Raw genomic sequence first — 12047 nt, 5'->3', positions numbered from 1 at the left:
ATATTCGTTTACTTGCACATATATATTAATAGACTCCAGTCATGTGAAGAGGCCTTAGAAACGTGAATGTCATAAGTATGTTTATGTCATACCAGTACTGAAGTCAATCTGAAAGCTAACTATTGAGCTATGTTCCATGTAAAGGGTCAAGATCTACGGGGTTTCCTGTATAACAGCTTTGATGTAGAAGAAGCCCAAGGAATGTTCTAGTTTGGTCACTTCATGATGTTATTTTGATGACAGTCATAGGGCTACGTTGTGTAATTCACTGAGTATGGAGTTTTACCATTATGTAAGAATTTTGAAAGATTTAAAGTTGTAATCAAATTATAAGGCCAAAAATTGAAAGTCTCGCTCTACAACTATTAAATTTTCCTGGGCAAATGTGCAACTATTAGATCACAACAAATTGTCAGTAGTCGGTATTGTTTACATCATGTAAAAATCTAGTTTGGTGTAATAATATTTATAAATATATATACCAATTAATTCAGGGTTTAACTACTTTCTGAATAACTATGAATCCCAGTTTCACAGGCTTATAAACCCTTCATTAATCTCATTTTTAGATTTTAAGAAATAAGTGGGTAAGACAAACTTTTTGCAACTAACTAATGAATTAAAACCTTAGCCCTTCAATAATTCTAATGATCTAACCATTTGATATTCCTAATAAATTTAATTAGAAACACTGCACTATATCTGTTCAAAATATCAAAGTTAAACATAATGATTTTTTTAAAAAATAAAATCTACACAATTATTGAGTCTAGGCTGCAAGAATGTGCAAATTGCTGCTTCTGCTAATTCCTTATAGGTGTGTACCACCTTTTCTCCAGAAGCATGTGTTAAAGAGTGGGTTTAAAAATATGCTTTTAAAATATCCTTTCTCCCCAGGGGAGATGAGAGGGCCTCTCAGATGGCTAGTGCAGTCATTTAGAGGAATTGAAACTCAGTGCTCAACCAAGCTAAAATCAAGAAGTACGACAGAGGTACTCATGTTTTGTGTTAATTTCTTAAGTTACTAGGAAAAAAAAAAAAGTAACTGTGACTCCTCCAGGGAGCCTGGGACTGCAGGATGAGAAGGAAGCCAGTCTCAAAAATCAAACAGAGTTCAGTGTGCCATTACATATAAAAGACCAATGTAGAGGGGGATTTAGCTCCGTGGATGAGAGCTTGCCTAGCCAGTGCAAGGCCCTGGGTTCGGCCCTCAGCACCGGAAAAAAAAAATGCAACTGCACATTCTCAATGTAAAAACCTAAAACATCTCTTTTTGTCCAAATGTGGGCATCAGGGACAGGGCCTGTCACTCTCTGCATCTCATCCAATCCCCTGTTTCAACGCACTGTAACTGGATACTACTTAGAAGGGGTTGTTTGGATAAATTTAGGCAAGGGAATATGACTTATTCTCAAAGAAGCCACTGGAAGAAACCTGAGCTTCTGCAGACTTTAATTTGACTGTTATGTTTATCTTCAGAGCCAATGAAATCCAGTGACACACAAGAGGAGGATTTCTTTTCAATTACAATACAAAGGAAGGGTTTCATTCCGGTAGGTTCACATATTCTTTGTTTTTTGTGACCCTTCTACCCCCACCCTTCCTCCCCTTCCTCCCTGCTGTGCCCATCTCTCGTTCCTTCCTGTGATGCCCTTTCTGCTCTCATGTCACCCACGTTCTATTAACGTTCCCCCTTCTCCCATTTACGATCTTTTCTCCTCTTTTCATGGTCCCCTTCCTACTTTCATGACCTACAACCTACCATAGATACATAAATAGGCATAAAAGTTAAAATCCATGATGTATGTGAGAGGAAAATAACAAAAGTATTAATTTTCTGAGTATGGCCTTTTTAGCTTACCATAAATTTTCAGCTACCATCCATTTTCCTGCAAATGCTATGTTTTCGCTTCTCATTATGGCTGAATAAGATTCCATCATGCAGTCACTGCTAATAGATATTTAGGCTGGTTCCATTGCTTAGCTGCTATGAATGGTGCAGGACTGAACACGGAGGTGCACGAATCTCTGCGGCAGGGCTCGGAGCTCTGGGGGTGAACACTCCGCGGTGCTGTGACTGACTCCCATGGCAGTTCTACTTTTATTGTTTTCAAGAAACATCTAAACTTATTTCCACAGTGTCTACAGGCATTGACGCTCGCACAAGCAGTGAACAGTGGTTTCTAACCATAGATCCTCTTTCTCCACATCCATGGCAGTTTTTATTATTGTGTGTTTCTTTGCTAATAACAATTCTGAGTGGGATAAATGTAATCTTAAAGTAGCTTGAATTTGCATTTCCCTGGTGGTTTAGGATGAGGAGAGATGTACAAAAATTTATTGGCTAGATATTTCCCAGGCCCTTGAACCTTATAGCTCTCTATTCCTACACAAAGATACTTCCTTCAACCACAGGTCACCAAATTATGGAATTGTAGCCTTATTCTGTTCACCAACATTTGGTAAATAAAGTTTTATTTGAACACATCCATAGGCATTGATTTGTGTTGTGTTTAGACCTATATTTGCAGGGTAACAACAGAGTTCTGTAGCTGCTGCAAACCATTTGGCTGAAAATCTAAAATATTTTTCTATTCGGACCATTTCAGAAAAAACTTTGCCAACTCCTGGCTTAAAGTACACATTGTGACTCTGTGAAAAAACAATGTACATCAAAAGTAGCAAAGACACATGTTACAAGTGCATCACCCTCTCCTCTTCAAGTAATCAAAGAGTTGAAATAAAGACCAAGCAGAGAAGCAGTAGCATCATATTGTAAATGAAATCTCTCTTTAGTAGCACCCAAATACCACTATCTATGGGGACACAATTTGTAGCTTGGAAAAGAAAAATGTGGACTTAATACCATCTAGTAATTCATGATTAATTTTGATTAAAATTGATGAAAAATAAGGTGGTGTCAAATCCTCTATAGCGCCAAAGACTCTGCAGTTCTGACTTTTTACTGACAGAAAGAGTAATTTTTTTTTTTTTTCATAACCCCTGTGAACAAGGACCTGGGTGAACTAAGTAGCTGTGGTTCAAGTTGACCTGATTACAGTCCAACTTCCTATCTTCAAATGTCCTGGCTTTTTTTTTTTTTTTTTTTTAATGTCTGTTAAAACTCTTACTGGAAGCACAACCAGCATTAGCATTTTCTCTTAAAATTAAAGTAATTCCCCTAGGAAAAATCAAAATCTTGGTTCACTTTCACTCCCATTTCACATGATCTATTTCTGCATATTTTTAGCTTTTCTAAATTATCCAGCTTAAGTTGGACCCCAAGAGTCTTCTTAAACCATGCTTTGATTGTTCTGAATGAATTTAAGTGCTAAATATCAATTTCAAATGTGTGCTAAAAATAAAATAATAATGTGTTAGTGCCATTAAAGAAAGAATTAAGCAATTCGAAAATTGATGTACTTTACACAAATCATAATTGCTGAGTTATAAATGCAAACATAAACACTCTATTCTCAAGAGAAAAATTGTGTAGAGAAAATGATGTTAATGCTATAATAAAATTGTATTGTAAGATATTCATAAGTTGGATGTGTTATTTTATTTTATGGGAAATTGAGACTTGGGAATTCAGTGATTTTATCAAATCACTGGTGACCCACATTGGTACCTGATACCCAGTGACAGAAGCAAGTCAGATTCATAGATTGAAGGTTTTTGAATATTTAGAACTTACAATATAGTAGACATATGTTGAGATTTTTATTCTTAGGCCTTGAATGAATAGGTACTCAATCACAATTTCTAGCTTTTTGTGATCAAAAGGCAGAAAAAATATGGTCAAATTACATTTTCAAATACTTTGAGGTCATATGTAAGTCTAAAATACATTGCCTTAGTATATGAGTCAGAAGGAAAGTGGAATTTTATTTTTGGTTTTATGTATCTTCAAATGACTTTTACTACTCCCCATTTCCTCCCTTCCTAAGGCTTCTTGGCTTAGTTAGAACCATACATTTTTTTTCTACATAGACTTTTAAATTTGTGTGTGTGTGTGTGTGTGTGTGTGTGTGTGTGCGCGCGCGTGTGCGCGCTTGTATTCGTGTTGGGGGCACATATGTGCTGTGTGGAGTTTAAAGTGTCTGCTCTCTCCTTCCACATTTCTTTGTGACAGGGTCTCTGTTATTTTGCCACTAGGGGTGTCAGAGCAGCTGGCCCATGAACTCCCAGATCCTTGGGATCACAGATGTTTGCTACATACTGTATCTGGCTTTACATGGACATTGGAAAGGACTGAACTCAGGTTGGAAATCTTGTAAACAAGCACTTTAAACCCTGGCTCACTTCTCCAACACAAGAAAGTTTTATTTAAAATTTTTATTTCCTTTTATTTTTAGCAGTAAAACTGAATTTGTTCATAGGCAGGAGGTAAGATGCCATAGAGTATTAGACATTCATGGACACTGTCATGTGAAAGAAGGCTCAGTTGTTAATGAAGGTCACTGAAAAGCCAAGAAAGTATTGGGGGAAAAAAATAAGAGAAATATCTTTGTACAAGAGAAAAAAACACAGAGTGCAGACAGAAGTAGAGGCAAAGTGACCAGTGAAGATGACATGGTAGAGACAGGAAACTGATGTGGGCAGGTGTGGACGGTCCAATTATCTTTTGTTACACGGGAACTAACATGTGTGCGCAGAAGGAGAGAGGAAGGCACAGGGTTAAGGTCTTATCCAGGTTATAAATAATTAGAAAAGCCACATCAAACAAAGTGATGGGAAACCAACCAAGCATGGATAGAAGAAGAGTGCAGCCACCTTGGAGTCCCCGGTGACATCAGACTGCAGGACTTTGTAGTGACTGTCACGAAGACGGTGTTGACTCGGCAGTGTTGGGAAGAAGAGAGCAGCCTGTTGCTGGCTTCCCACTCTCACTTCCCCTCGTTGCTGGACATGGAAGAAAGGATCCCAGTCCATCAGGGGGACAGTCTGTAGAGTCCAGATTTAGGTCTAGAGTCTAATGGGATAAATGCATCTTGTTGCTATGATAAAGTAGCTGACGAGAAAGAGTTTAAGGAAGATGATGGTTTATTCTGGTTTATAGCTTAGAGGGGATATATTTCATTGTCCTGGCGAAGACACGGCAGCAGGAACTGGAGGCCAGCTCATGCAGTCCAGCCACAGTAGGAAGCACAGGATGGGCAGGAGGTGAAGCTTGCCTCTCAGGCCTCAAAGCTTGATACCAGTGAGGACTTCCTCCACTAGGGTACATCCAGGGTGCCGCCACCTGGTGGCCGATGTGCAAACACATGTGCCCATGGGGGACATTTCCTATTCAAACCACAGCAGTTACTTTATAATGGGAAAAGACCATCTCGAAAGACTGGTGGTCACAATACTGATGGTGAAGGTGGGAACATAGTAATTGCATATATATATAGGAAAATCCTATCTCTTATGGAGAAGTTCTTACTCTTTTGTCTGAACTTGCTTTCCATTGCTATAGAGGACATATTACATAAAGTTATTTTGCACTTGAGTATCAGAAGTAAGCAAAGTCCCGACTTTACTCTCTGCTCCAGTAAGCCGTAAAAATTGTTTACTCATTTGTAAAATAAGTAATAAAATAAAAATACCTCATAGGTGTCAGGAAAAGTAAATGAAATAAATGTATGTGATCCCTGGACCATGGTAGTTACTCAAATATTTACTTGTCTTTTTTTTAAAAAAAAAAACTTATATTATCTGGGGCTGGGGAAATGGATTAGCAGTTAAGGTGTTTGACTGCAAAGCCTAAAGACCCTGGTTCAATTCCCAGGACCCACGTAAGCCAGATGCTCAAGGGGGCGCATCCATCTGGAGTTTGTTTGCAACAGCTAGAGGCCCTGGTGCACTCATTCTCTCTTTCTCTCTATGTGCCTCATTCTCTTTCTCTCTTTTAAATCAATCAATCAATCAAACATATTATCTTTGAGCTATTAATTTTATGATGTGTAGCCATGGGATGTGAGATTAGGGTGACTACTATACTTGTGAATTTGGCTTAAGTTTGACATGGCTTTCAGGGTATTGGGATTGAGTAGTTTTGCAGCTAGTCATTGGGTCTCAGTATGTCTGTAATGTTAAGGCTATGAATTCTGATTCCATACAGCTGGGCTGGCAACTGATATTTCTAGTCAGCTGTGTCATAGGCATGCCTCCAACAAGGCTAGGCAGGAGAGCACACTTAGGTCCTATACAGGCAAATTTGAGAATGAATTTAGTGCCATTCTTTGTTATAGAGGGTGGCTTTCGGCCAACTTTTTATTTATTTATTTTTAGTTTTTATTTTAGAGAGAGAGAGAGAGAGAGAGAGTGAGAGAGAGAATTGGCATGCCAGGGCCTCAGCCACTGAAATCAAACTCCAGATGCTTGTGCCACATGGCGGGCATGTGCGACCTTGAGCTTGCCTTACCTTTGTGTGTCTGGCTTACATGGGATCTGGAGAACTGACATGGGTCCTTAGGCTTTGCAGGCAAGCACCTTAACTGCTAAGCCATCTCTCCAGCCCTAGACCAACTTTTTAGAATTTTATTTTCTCATCTGAAAAATCTTTTGTGGCTATTATGAAACTCAAATAAGATATTTGACAAAAAAAAAAAAACCATTGCAAAGTACAAATATTACCACAAAGTAATGTTATTACTAATGTGTAAAAAAAAAGTCTTAAAATCAGCCCAAAGTGTTGCTGGTGCTATAAATGCAAGGTACTGCCTGGCTTTTTGTTTTCTTAAACAAAAACAATGAGCTTTTCCATGCGTGTCCTCAGTTCACAAGATCCTGTCATGCTTTATTTCAGAGGGCTGGGCTGTCAGACAGGAAGGTAGTTCCCTGGTCTACTTTGCTGTCAGATTATGTTTCTGTTAAAACACACTCAGCCTCCTTCATCAAACCGGAAGAGCTTTCCTAGTTCTGCATTCTTCTCATTGTCATTTGCTTAGTTGACACTCTCTTTCTGAAAATGGCCACCCTTTCATCTTAAGGGACCCTGCTTTTATATTACTACCCTTAATGTTGGGAAAATTGGGGTCAGAAGGCACATAACATGATTTCAGTAATTGGAATAGTGACTTCTTACAAAGGGCAGACTGGAAAACATTAGGATTATGGAGTCTGGAAAGTTGCGAAGTGATGGGGAAATCATGTAGAATTCAAAATTCATGACTAAGATCTATCACATATTTCAAATTTAGGCACATTAGGTTGCCTTTCAAAATGTGATCACAGTAATTCAGGGCAAACAAAGATAAATTCCTATGCATAAAATTTGAGGAAGTAAAATGGTAAGAAGTGGGGATTGGAATTAGAGTGGTCTTCTAGATGCAAAAGGCTACTGTGTGAAAGACCAGCTATCTTGCCCATCCCCCACCCCTCCAATAAGTAGAAGTGAAAGGCAACAAGGACTTAGAACTTTCCAGAGCCATAATGAGCTACAGCCCAAGTGGGTGGATACCCTACCGTCAATCATAGGTAGGGTGGTTACTTGACAATGTAAGTAAGGAGAACTCAGGTAACAAACCCGACCTCAAATTTCTTTGACAGTGCTATAATTTAAATTTTTATATAATTTTCCAGGACACACACATATGGAGAGAGAGAGAGAGAGAGAGAGAGGGAGGGAGGCATTCCAGGGTTTCTTGCCACTGCAACCCTGCAAATGAACTCCAGATGCATGTGCCACTTTGTGTATCTGGATCTGGCTTTATGTAGGTACTGGGGAATGAAACGTGGTTTCTCATGTTTTGTATGCAAGCACCTTTAACTAATCTCTCCAGGCCAACTTGCACTATTTTTTGCACCTGGCTTTCTGTGGGTGGGTAGGGAATTGAACTTGGCTGGGAAGTTCTGCAAGTGAGCACTTCTAACTGCAAAGCCATCTCCCCAGCCCCTTGTGGTAGCTTTTAATTGTCAACAGATACACATTAAGACTTCGCTCACTCCATTAAGAAGACTTTAAAACAGTTCAGAGTCTCTTAAAATACTGACTTCAAGAACTTTTATCACCAAATAGATAAGACCCAAATTGGTTTTATCTATCCTACCATATTTCCCACCAATCCCTGACATCAATTTTTAGAAGTGATTACCAATGACAGTGTTCTGTTTATACTTCAGGAAAATTCACTTGCAGTGAAAGTGAAAAATGTGTAACAGTATTATATGCTGTGTATGCTTTAATTTGCATTTGAGGAACTAAACTGAGGTGTGCTAATTTTATGTCCTGTTTGAGCAGCAGAGGAAGTCAAGCAGAGCGATTTGCAATAGAAAGGAGAAGTTCCTCAGTTAATAAACAAAGAAGAGGACAGCACTTAATATCATTCTTACTAGTAGCTCTTTCTTGCTCTGCTTACTGACATAAAAACATGCATTTTTGGAATAAAAACAAAATATTCTTATAAGCTGGATTTCTAAGATTGTTTATGAGAGATGGACTATTCTAAGGTACCAATCAGGTTTAGACTTAAAACATCTGCCATAAAAGTATTTTATAAACAACTATTACAAATTTTGCAACCATAATATCCACACACAAGTGACAGCTTTCCACACCTAAATGATATTAATAAAAGTGTTCCAGGGCTTAGCGGTTAAGTGCTTGCCTGTGAAGCCTAAGGACCCTGGTTCGAAGCTCGATTCTTCAGGACCCACGTTAGCCAGATGCACAAGGGAGTGCATGCACCTGGAGTTCGTTTGCAGTGGCTGAAGGCCCTGGTGCACCCATTCTCTCTCTCTCTTTCTCTTTCTCTCTCTGTCTGTTGCTCTCAAATAAATAAATAAAAAATAAACAAAAAAATTAAAAGTGTTCTGTTTTCTCTGTGAAATACTTCCAACTCAAAAAAGCTGTTATGTAGTATGACTTTATCAATGTTATTTCAGACCTCATTTGTCACCATTGGCTTGGTGAAAAATGCAGACCATCAGCGCAGAGCTGGGGGCGATCTACAACCGAGACTGTGGCCTAGCAGAACTTCTGAAGTCAGTTCAAAGTCTGAACCAAGAGCTGCATGCATTCTATTCCCACCGGAAACTACTCTGGGGGTACAGTGAGGATTGCAACCACTTTGCTTAGGCAGTAACCGAAGCAGGGAGGCCAAGTCTTATTCAAATTTCCCCACATTGAACTCTGTAAGGAACCAGGCGGATTCCACTGGCCTTGTTCCTCTTGAGCCTCTTACCACCTTTGGCGATGGTTGGTTGTTTGAAGACTCCGTTGACTGGTGGGGTCTAAATGAGATTCCTACACCCTTTTTTAAAAGTATTTTATTGTTTATTTATTTATTTGACAGAGAAAGAGGGAGAGAGAGAGAAAGAGAGAATGGGTCCACCAGGACCTCCAGCCATTGCAAACAAACTCCAGAGGTGTGTGCCCCCTTGTGCATCTGGCCAATGTGGGTCCTGGGGAATTGAACCTGGGTCCTTTGGCTTTGCAGGCAAATGCCTTAACTGCTAAGCCATCCCTCTAGCCCTTATTCCTACACTCTTATTAGCCTAAAGGTTCATTCTCATAGTGGGTGTACTAGTCTAGTTAATTTTGTATAGCTGTGACCAAACACTTGACGGAACCAACTTAAGGAATGAGGCTTATTTTGGCTCATGGTTTAGAGCGTTCCGCCCGTGGGGGTGGCAAAGGCATGGCAGCGGGAAGAGCTCCCGCAGCGGGCAGCAGTCTGTGGCTGGTTTCCCTCATCATGGTGGAAGAGGAAGCAGAATCGGCAGCTGCAGCCAGGGACAGATGTGACTTTCAGAGGTTCATCTTATTGACCTGACTCCACCACACAGGCCCCACCTCCTAAATGCTCCACAGCTTTTTCTTTTTTTAATTTTTGTTTGTTTATTTTTATTTACTTGAGAGCAACAAAGAGAGAAAGAGAGAGAGAGAGAAAGGAGAGAGAGCGAGAGGGAGAGAGAGAGAGAGAGAGAGAGAGAGAGAGAGAGAGAGAGAGAGAGAGAGAAAGAGAGAATGGGCGTGCCAGGGCTTCCAGCCACTGCAAATGAACTCCAGACGTGTGTGCCTCCTTGTGCATCTGGCTAATGTGGGTCCTGGGGAATGGAGCCTTGAACCGGGGTCCTTAGGCTTCACAGGCAAGTGCTTAACCGCTAAGCCATCTCTCCAGCCCAGCTCCACAGCTTTCTATATAGCACCGCAAACTGGACCCCAAATATGAACATATGGAGAACACTTCTGATTCAACCCATAACAGAACTCTAGGCCCTTTTACAAGACTGTCATTCTCTCTTCCTTTCTTTTTTTCTCTTGTCTTGTTTCCATCCTTCCTTTCTGCATTTCTTTTTCTGTGTTTTTTTTTTTTTTTTTTCAAGGTAGGGTCTCCCTCTAGACCAGGCTGACCTCGAGTTCACTATGTAGTCTTAGGGTGGCCTTGAACTCAAGGCGGTCTTCCCACCTCTGCCTCCTGGGTGCTGGGATTAAAGGGGCATTCTATTATGCTGGCTTTGAGGATTCTCTTAGATTCTCTTTGGGTTTGTGGAGTGCATTTGACTTCTTCCAACTCTCAGTGTTGGCATACATAGCCCAGGAATCTCTTTCCTAGCAAGAGAATAGATCTTTTTCAGTTTTTGCTAGCAACAGCTGCCCAAGTTTTCCAAATAAAGGATAGATTAAAAGCTGTGTTGTGCCTTTCAAGATCTTTCCTCTCCTGTGAAGCATCACTTTTCTGCCCTACCATAGTCTCAGTGAGCTCAGAGGATGTACTACTTTTCAGATAAAGGAAATAGATTTCCTCAAAGATCTTGAGCTTTCTAGATCCTACTGTAAAAGTTGGGAGTCCTGTGATGAGTAAATCGATAATAAATATCAATTGCTTACCCAAGGCTCATTATTTTCTACAGTTCATATGATAAGAATTTCTTTTCTAACTTCCTAGACAACTTCTGGGGATTATTTGTAAGACAACAAAATTTATGCTAGAGACAATTCCAAACAGGTTTCCTTAGTGCTCCTAGTCTAAATTTCTATTGAGAAATTTTATTGTGTTGAGGGGAAAAAAAGGTAAAAAAAAAATAGATAATATAAAAAAATAAAATATAGATAATATTGAGTCACGTAGCTTTACTGGGTAGCTATAACCAAAGATATGGATGTGGTCATATACTGAGTATAGCTTTTGTGCATACATACCAACAGCCATCAAAAAATTATTCAGTTATAACATTAAAAGAAAATTCTGTGTGTGACAGGCATTGTTAATTTGAACTGACTTCATGATCCTTCTTTGTTATTGTGTCAAAACTTGTATGAGCTCACACTCAACCATGCCTCTCTTCCAATTTTGTCCACTCATTAATCTTACCTGGCCGCGCATCACATCAAAGCGAGTTTCATGTTGCCATGGATAATTGACAGCACAGCACTTTATTTATAGATAACAAAAATGCTTTGACTTCAAAGTCCTCCTCTGCACGTAAATTCTTTGACACAGGCATGTAGATGCCTTGGGAAAATATTGACGCTTTAAAGCAGTCGCAGCCACCCTGTGTGGGGAATACTCAGCTTTCCTCCATCCATTCATCCACTTGCTTTCTTAGTTGCCCATGCATTGGTTCCCTCATGTGGCCACTCTCTCACACAATACCTTGTGGCCGTTGTGCTATGCACAGAGGTTAAGAAGGCACCACGGTAAGTGGCGGTGTGTTTAAGTCTCAGTGTTCACACTTGGGCGATCTCAGACTGTGGCCGCTTTTACACCGGAAGGTTGTGCAGCTAGGAGAATGCAAGGCAAACGAGGGGGTGTGCTATTCCAGTGCTCTTGTGCGTTCACAAGAGAACCTCAGACTGATAAAAGAGGAGAGTGGCGATGGAGACATGGCTTAGCAGCACTTAAGGCATTTGCCTGCAAAGCCAAAGGACCAATTCCCTAGTAGCCACATAAGCCAGATGTGCAAGGTGGCGCATGTGTCTGGAGTTCGTTTGCGGTGTCTAGAGGCCTTGGTGTGCCCATTATCTCTATCTGCTTTTCTCTCTCAAAGAATAATGAATAAAATATTTTAAAATATTTTAAAAAAAAGAGGAGAGTGGAGGAAGCCTAATGTAA

The 12047-nt window shown here is 40.0% G+C and overlaps 1 protein-coding gene across 2 annotated transcripts in view; it reads right to left on the bottom strand.

Annotated features, from left to right (window-relative positions):
* Marchf1 (membrane associated ring-CH-type finger 1) overlaps positions 1-12047 on the bottom strand; it is a 394778-nt gene that overhangs the window by 36922 nt on the left and 345809 nt on the right. The gene's annotated exons all lie outside the window — the stretch shown is intronic.

This window comes from Jaculus jaculus, chromosome 12 (assembly GCF_020740685.1).
Source record: "Jaculus jaculus isolate mJacJac1 chromosome 12, mJacJac1.mat.Y.cur, whole genome shotgun sequence".
NCBI lineage: Eukaryota > Metazoa > Chordata > Mammalia > Rodentia > Dipodidae > Jaculus > Jaculus jaculus.
Note: the sequence above shows the minus strand (reverse complement) of the source record. Positions and strands in the feature narration are given on the sequence as shown.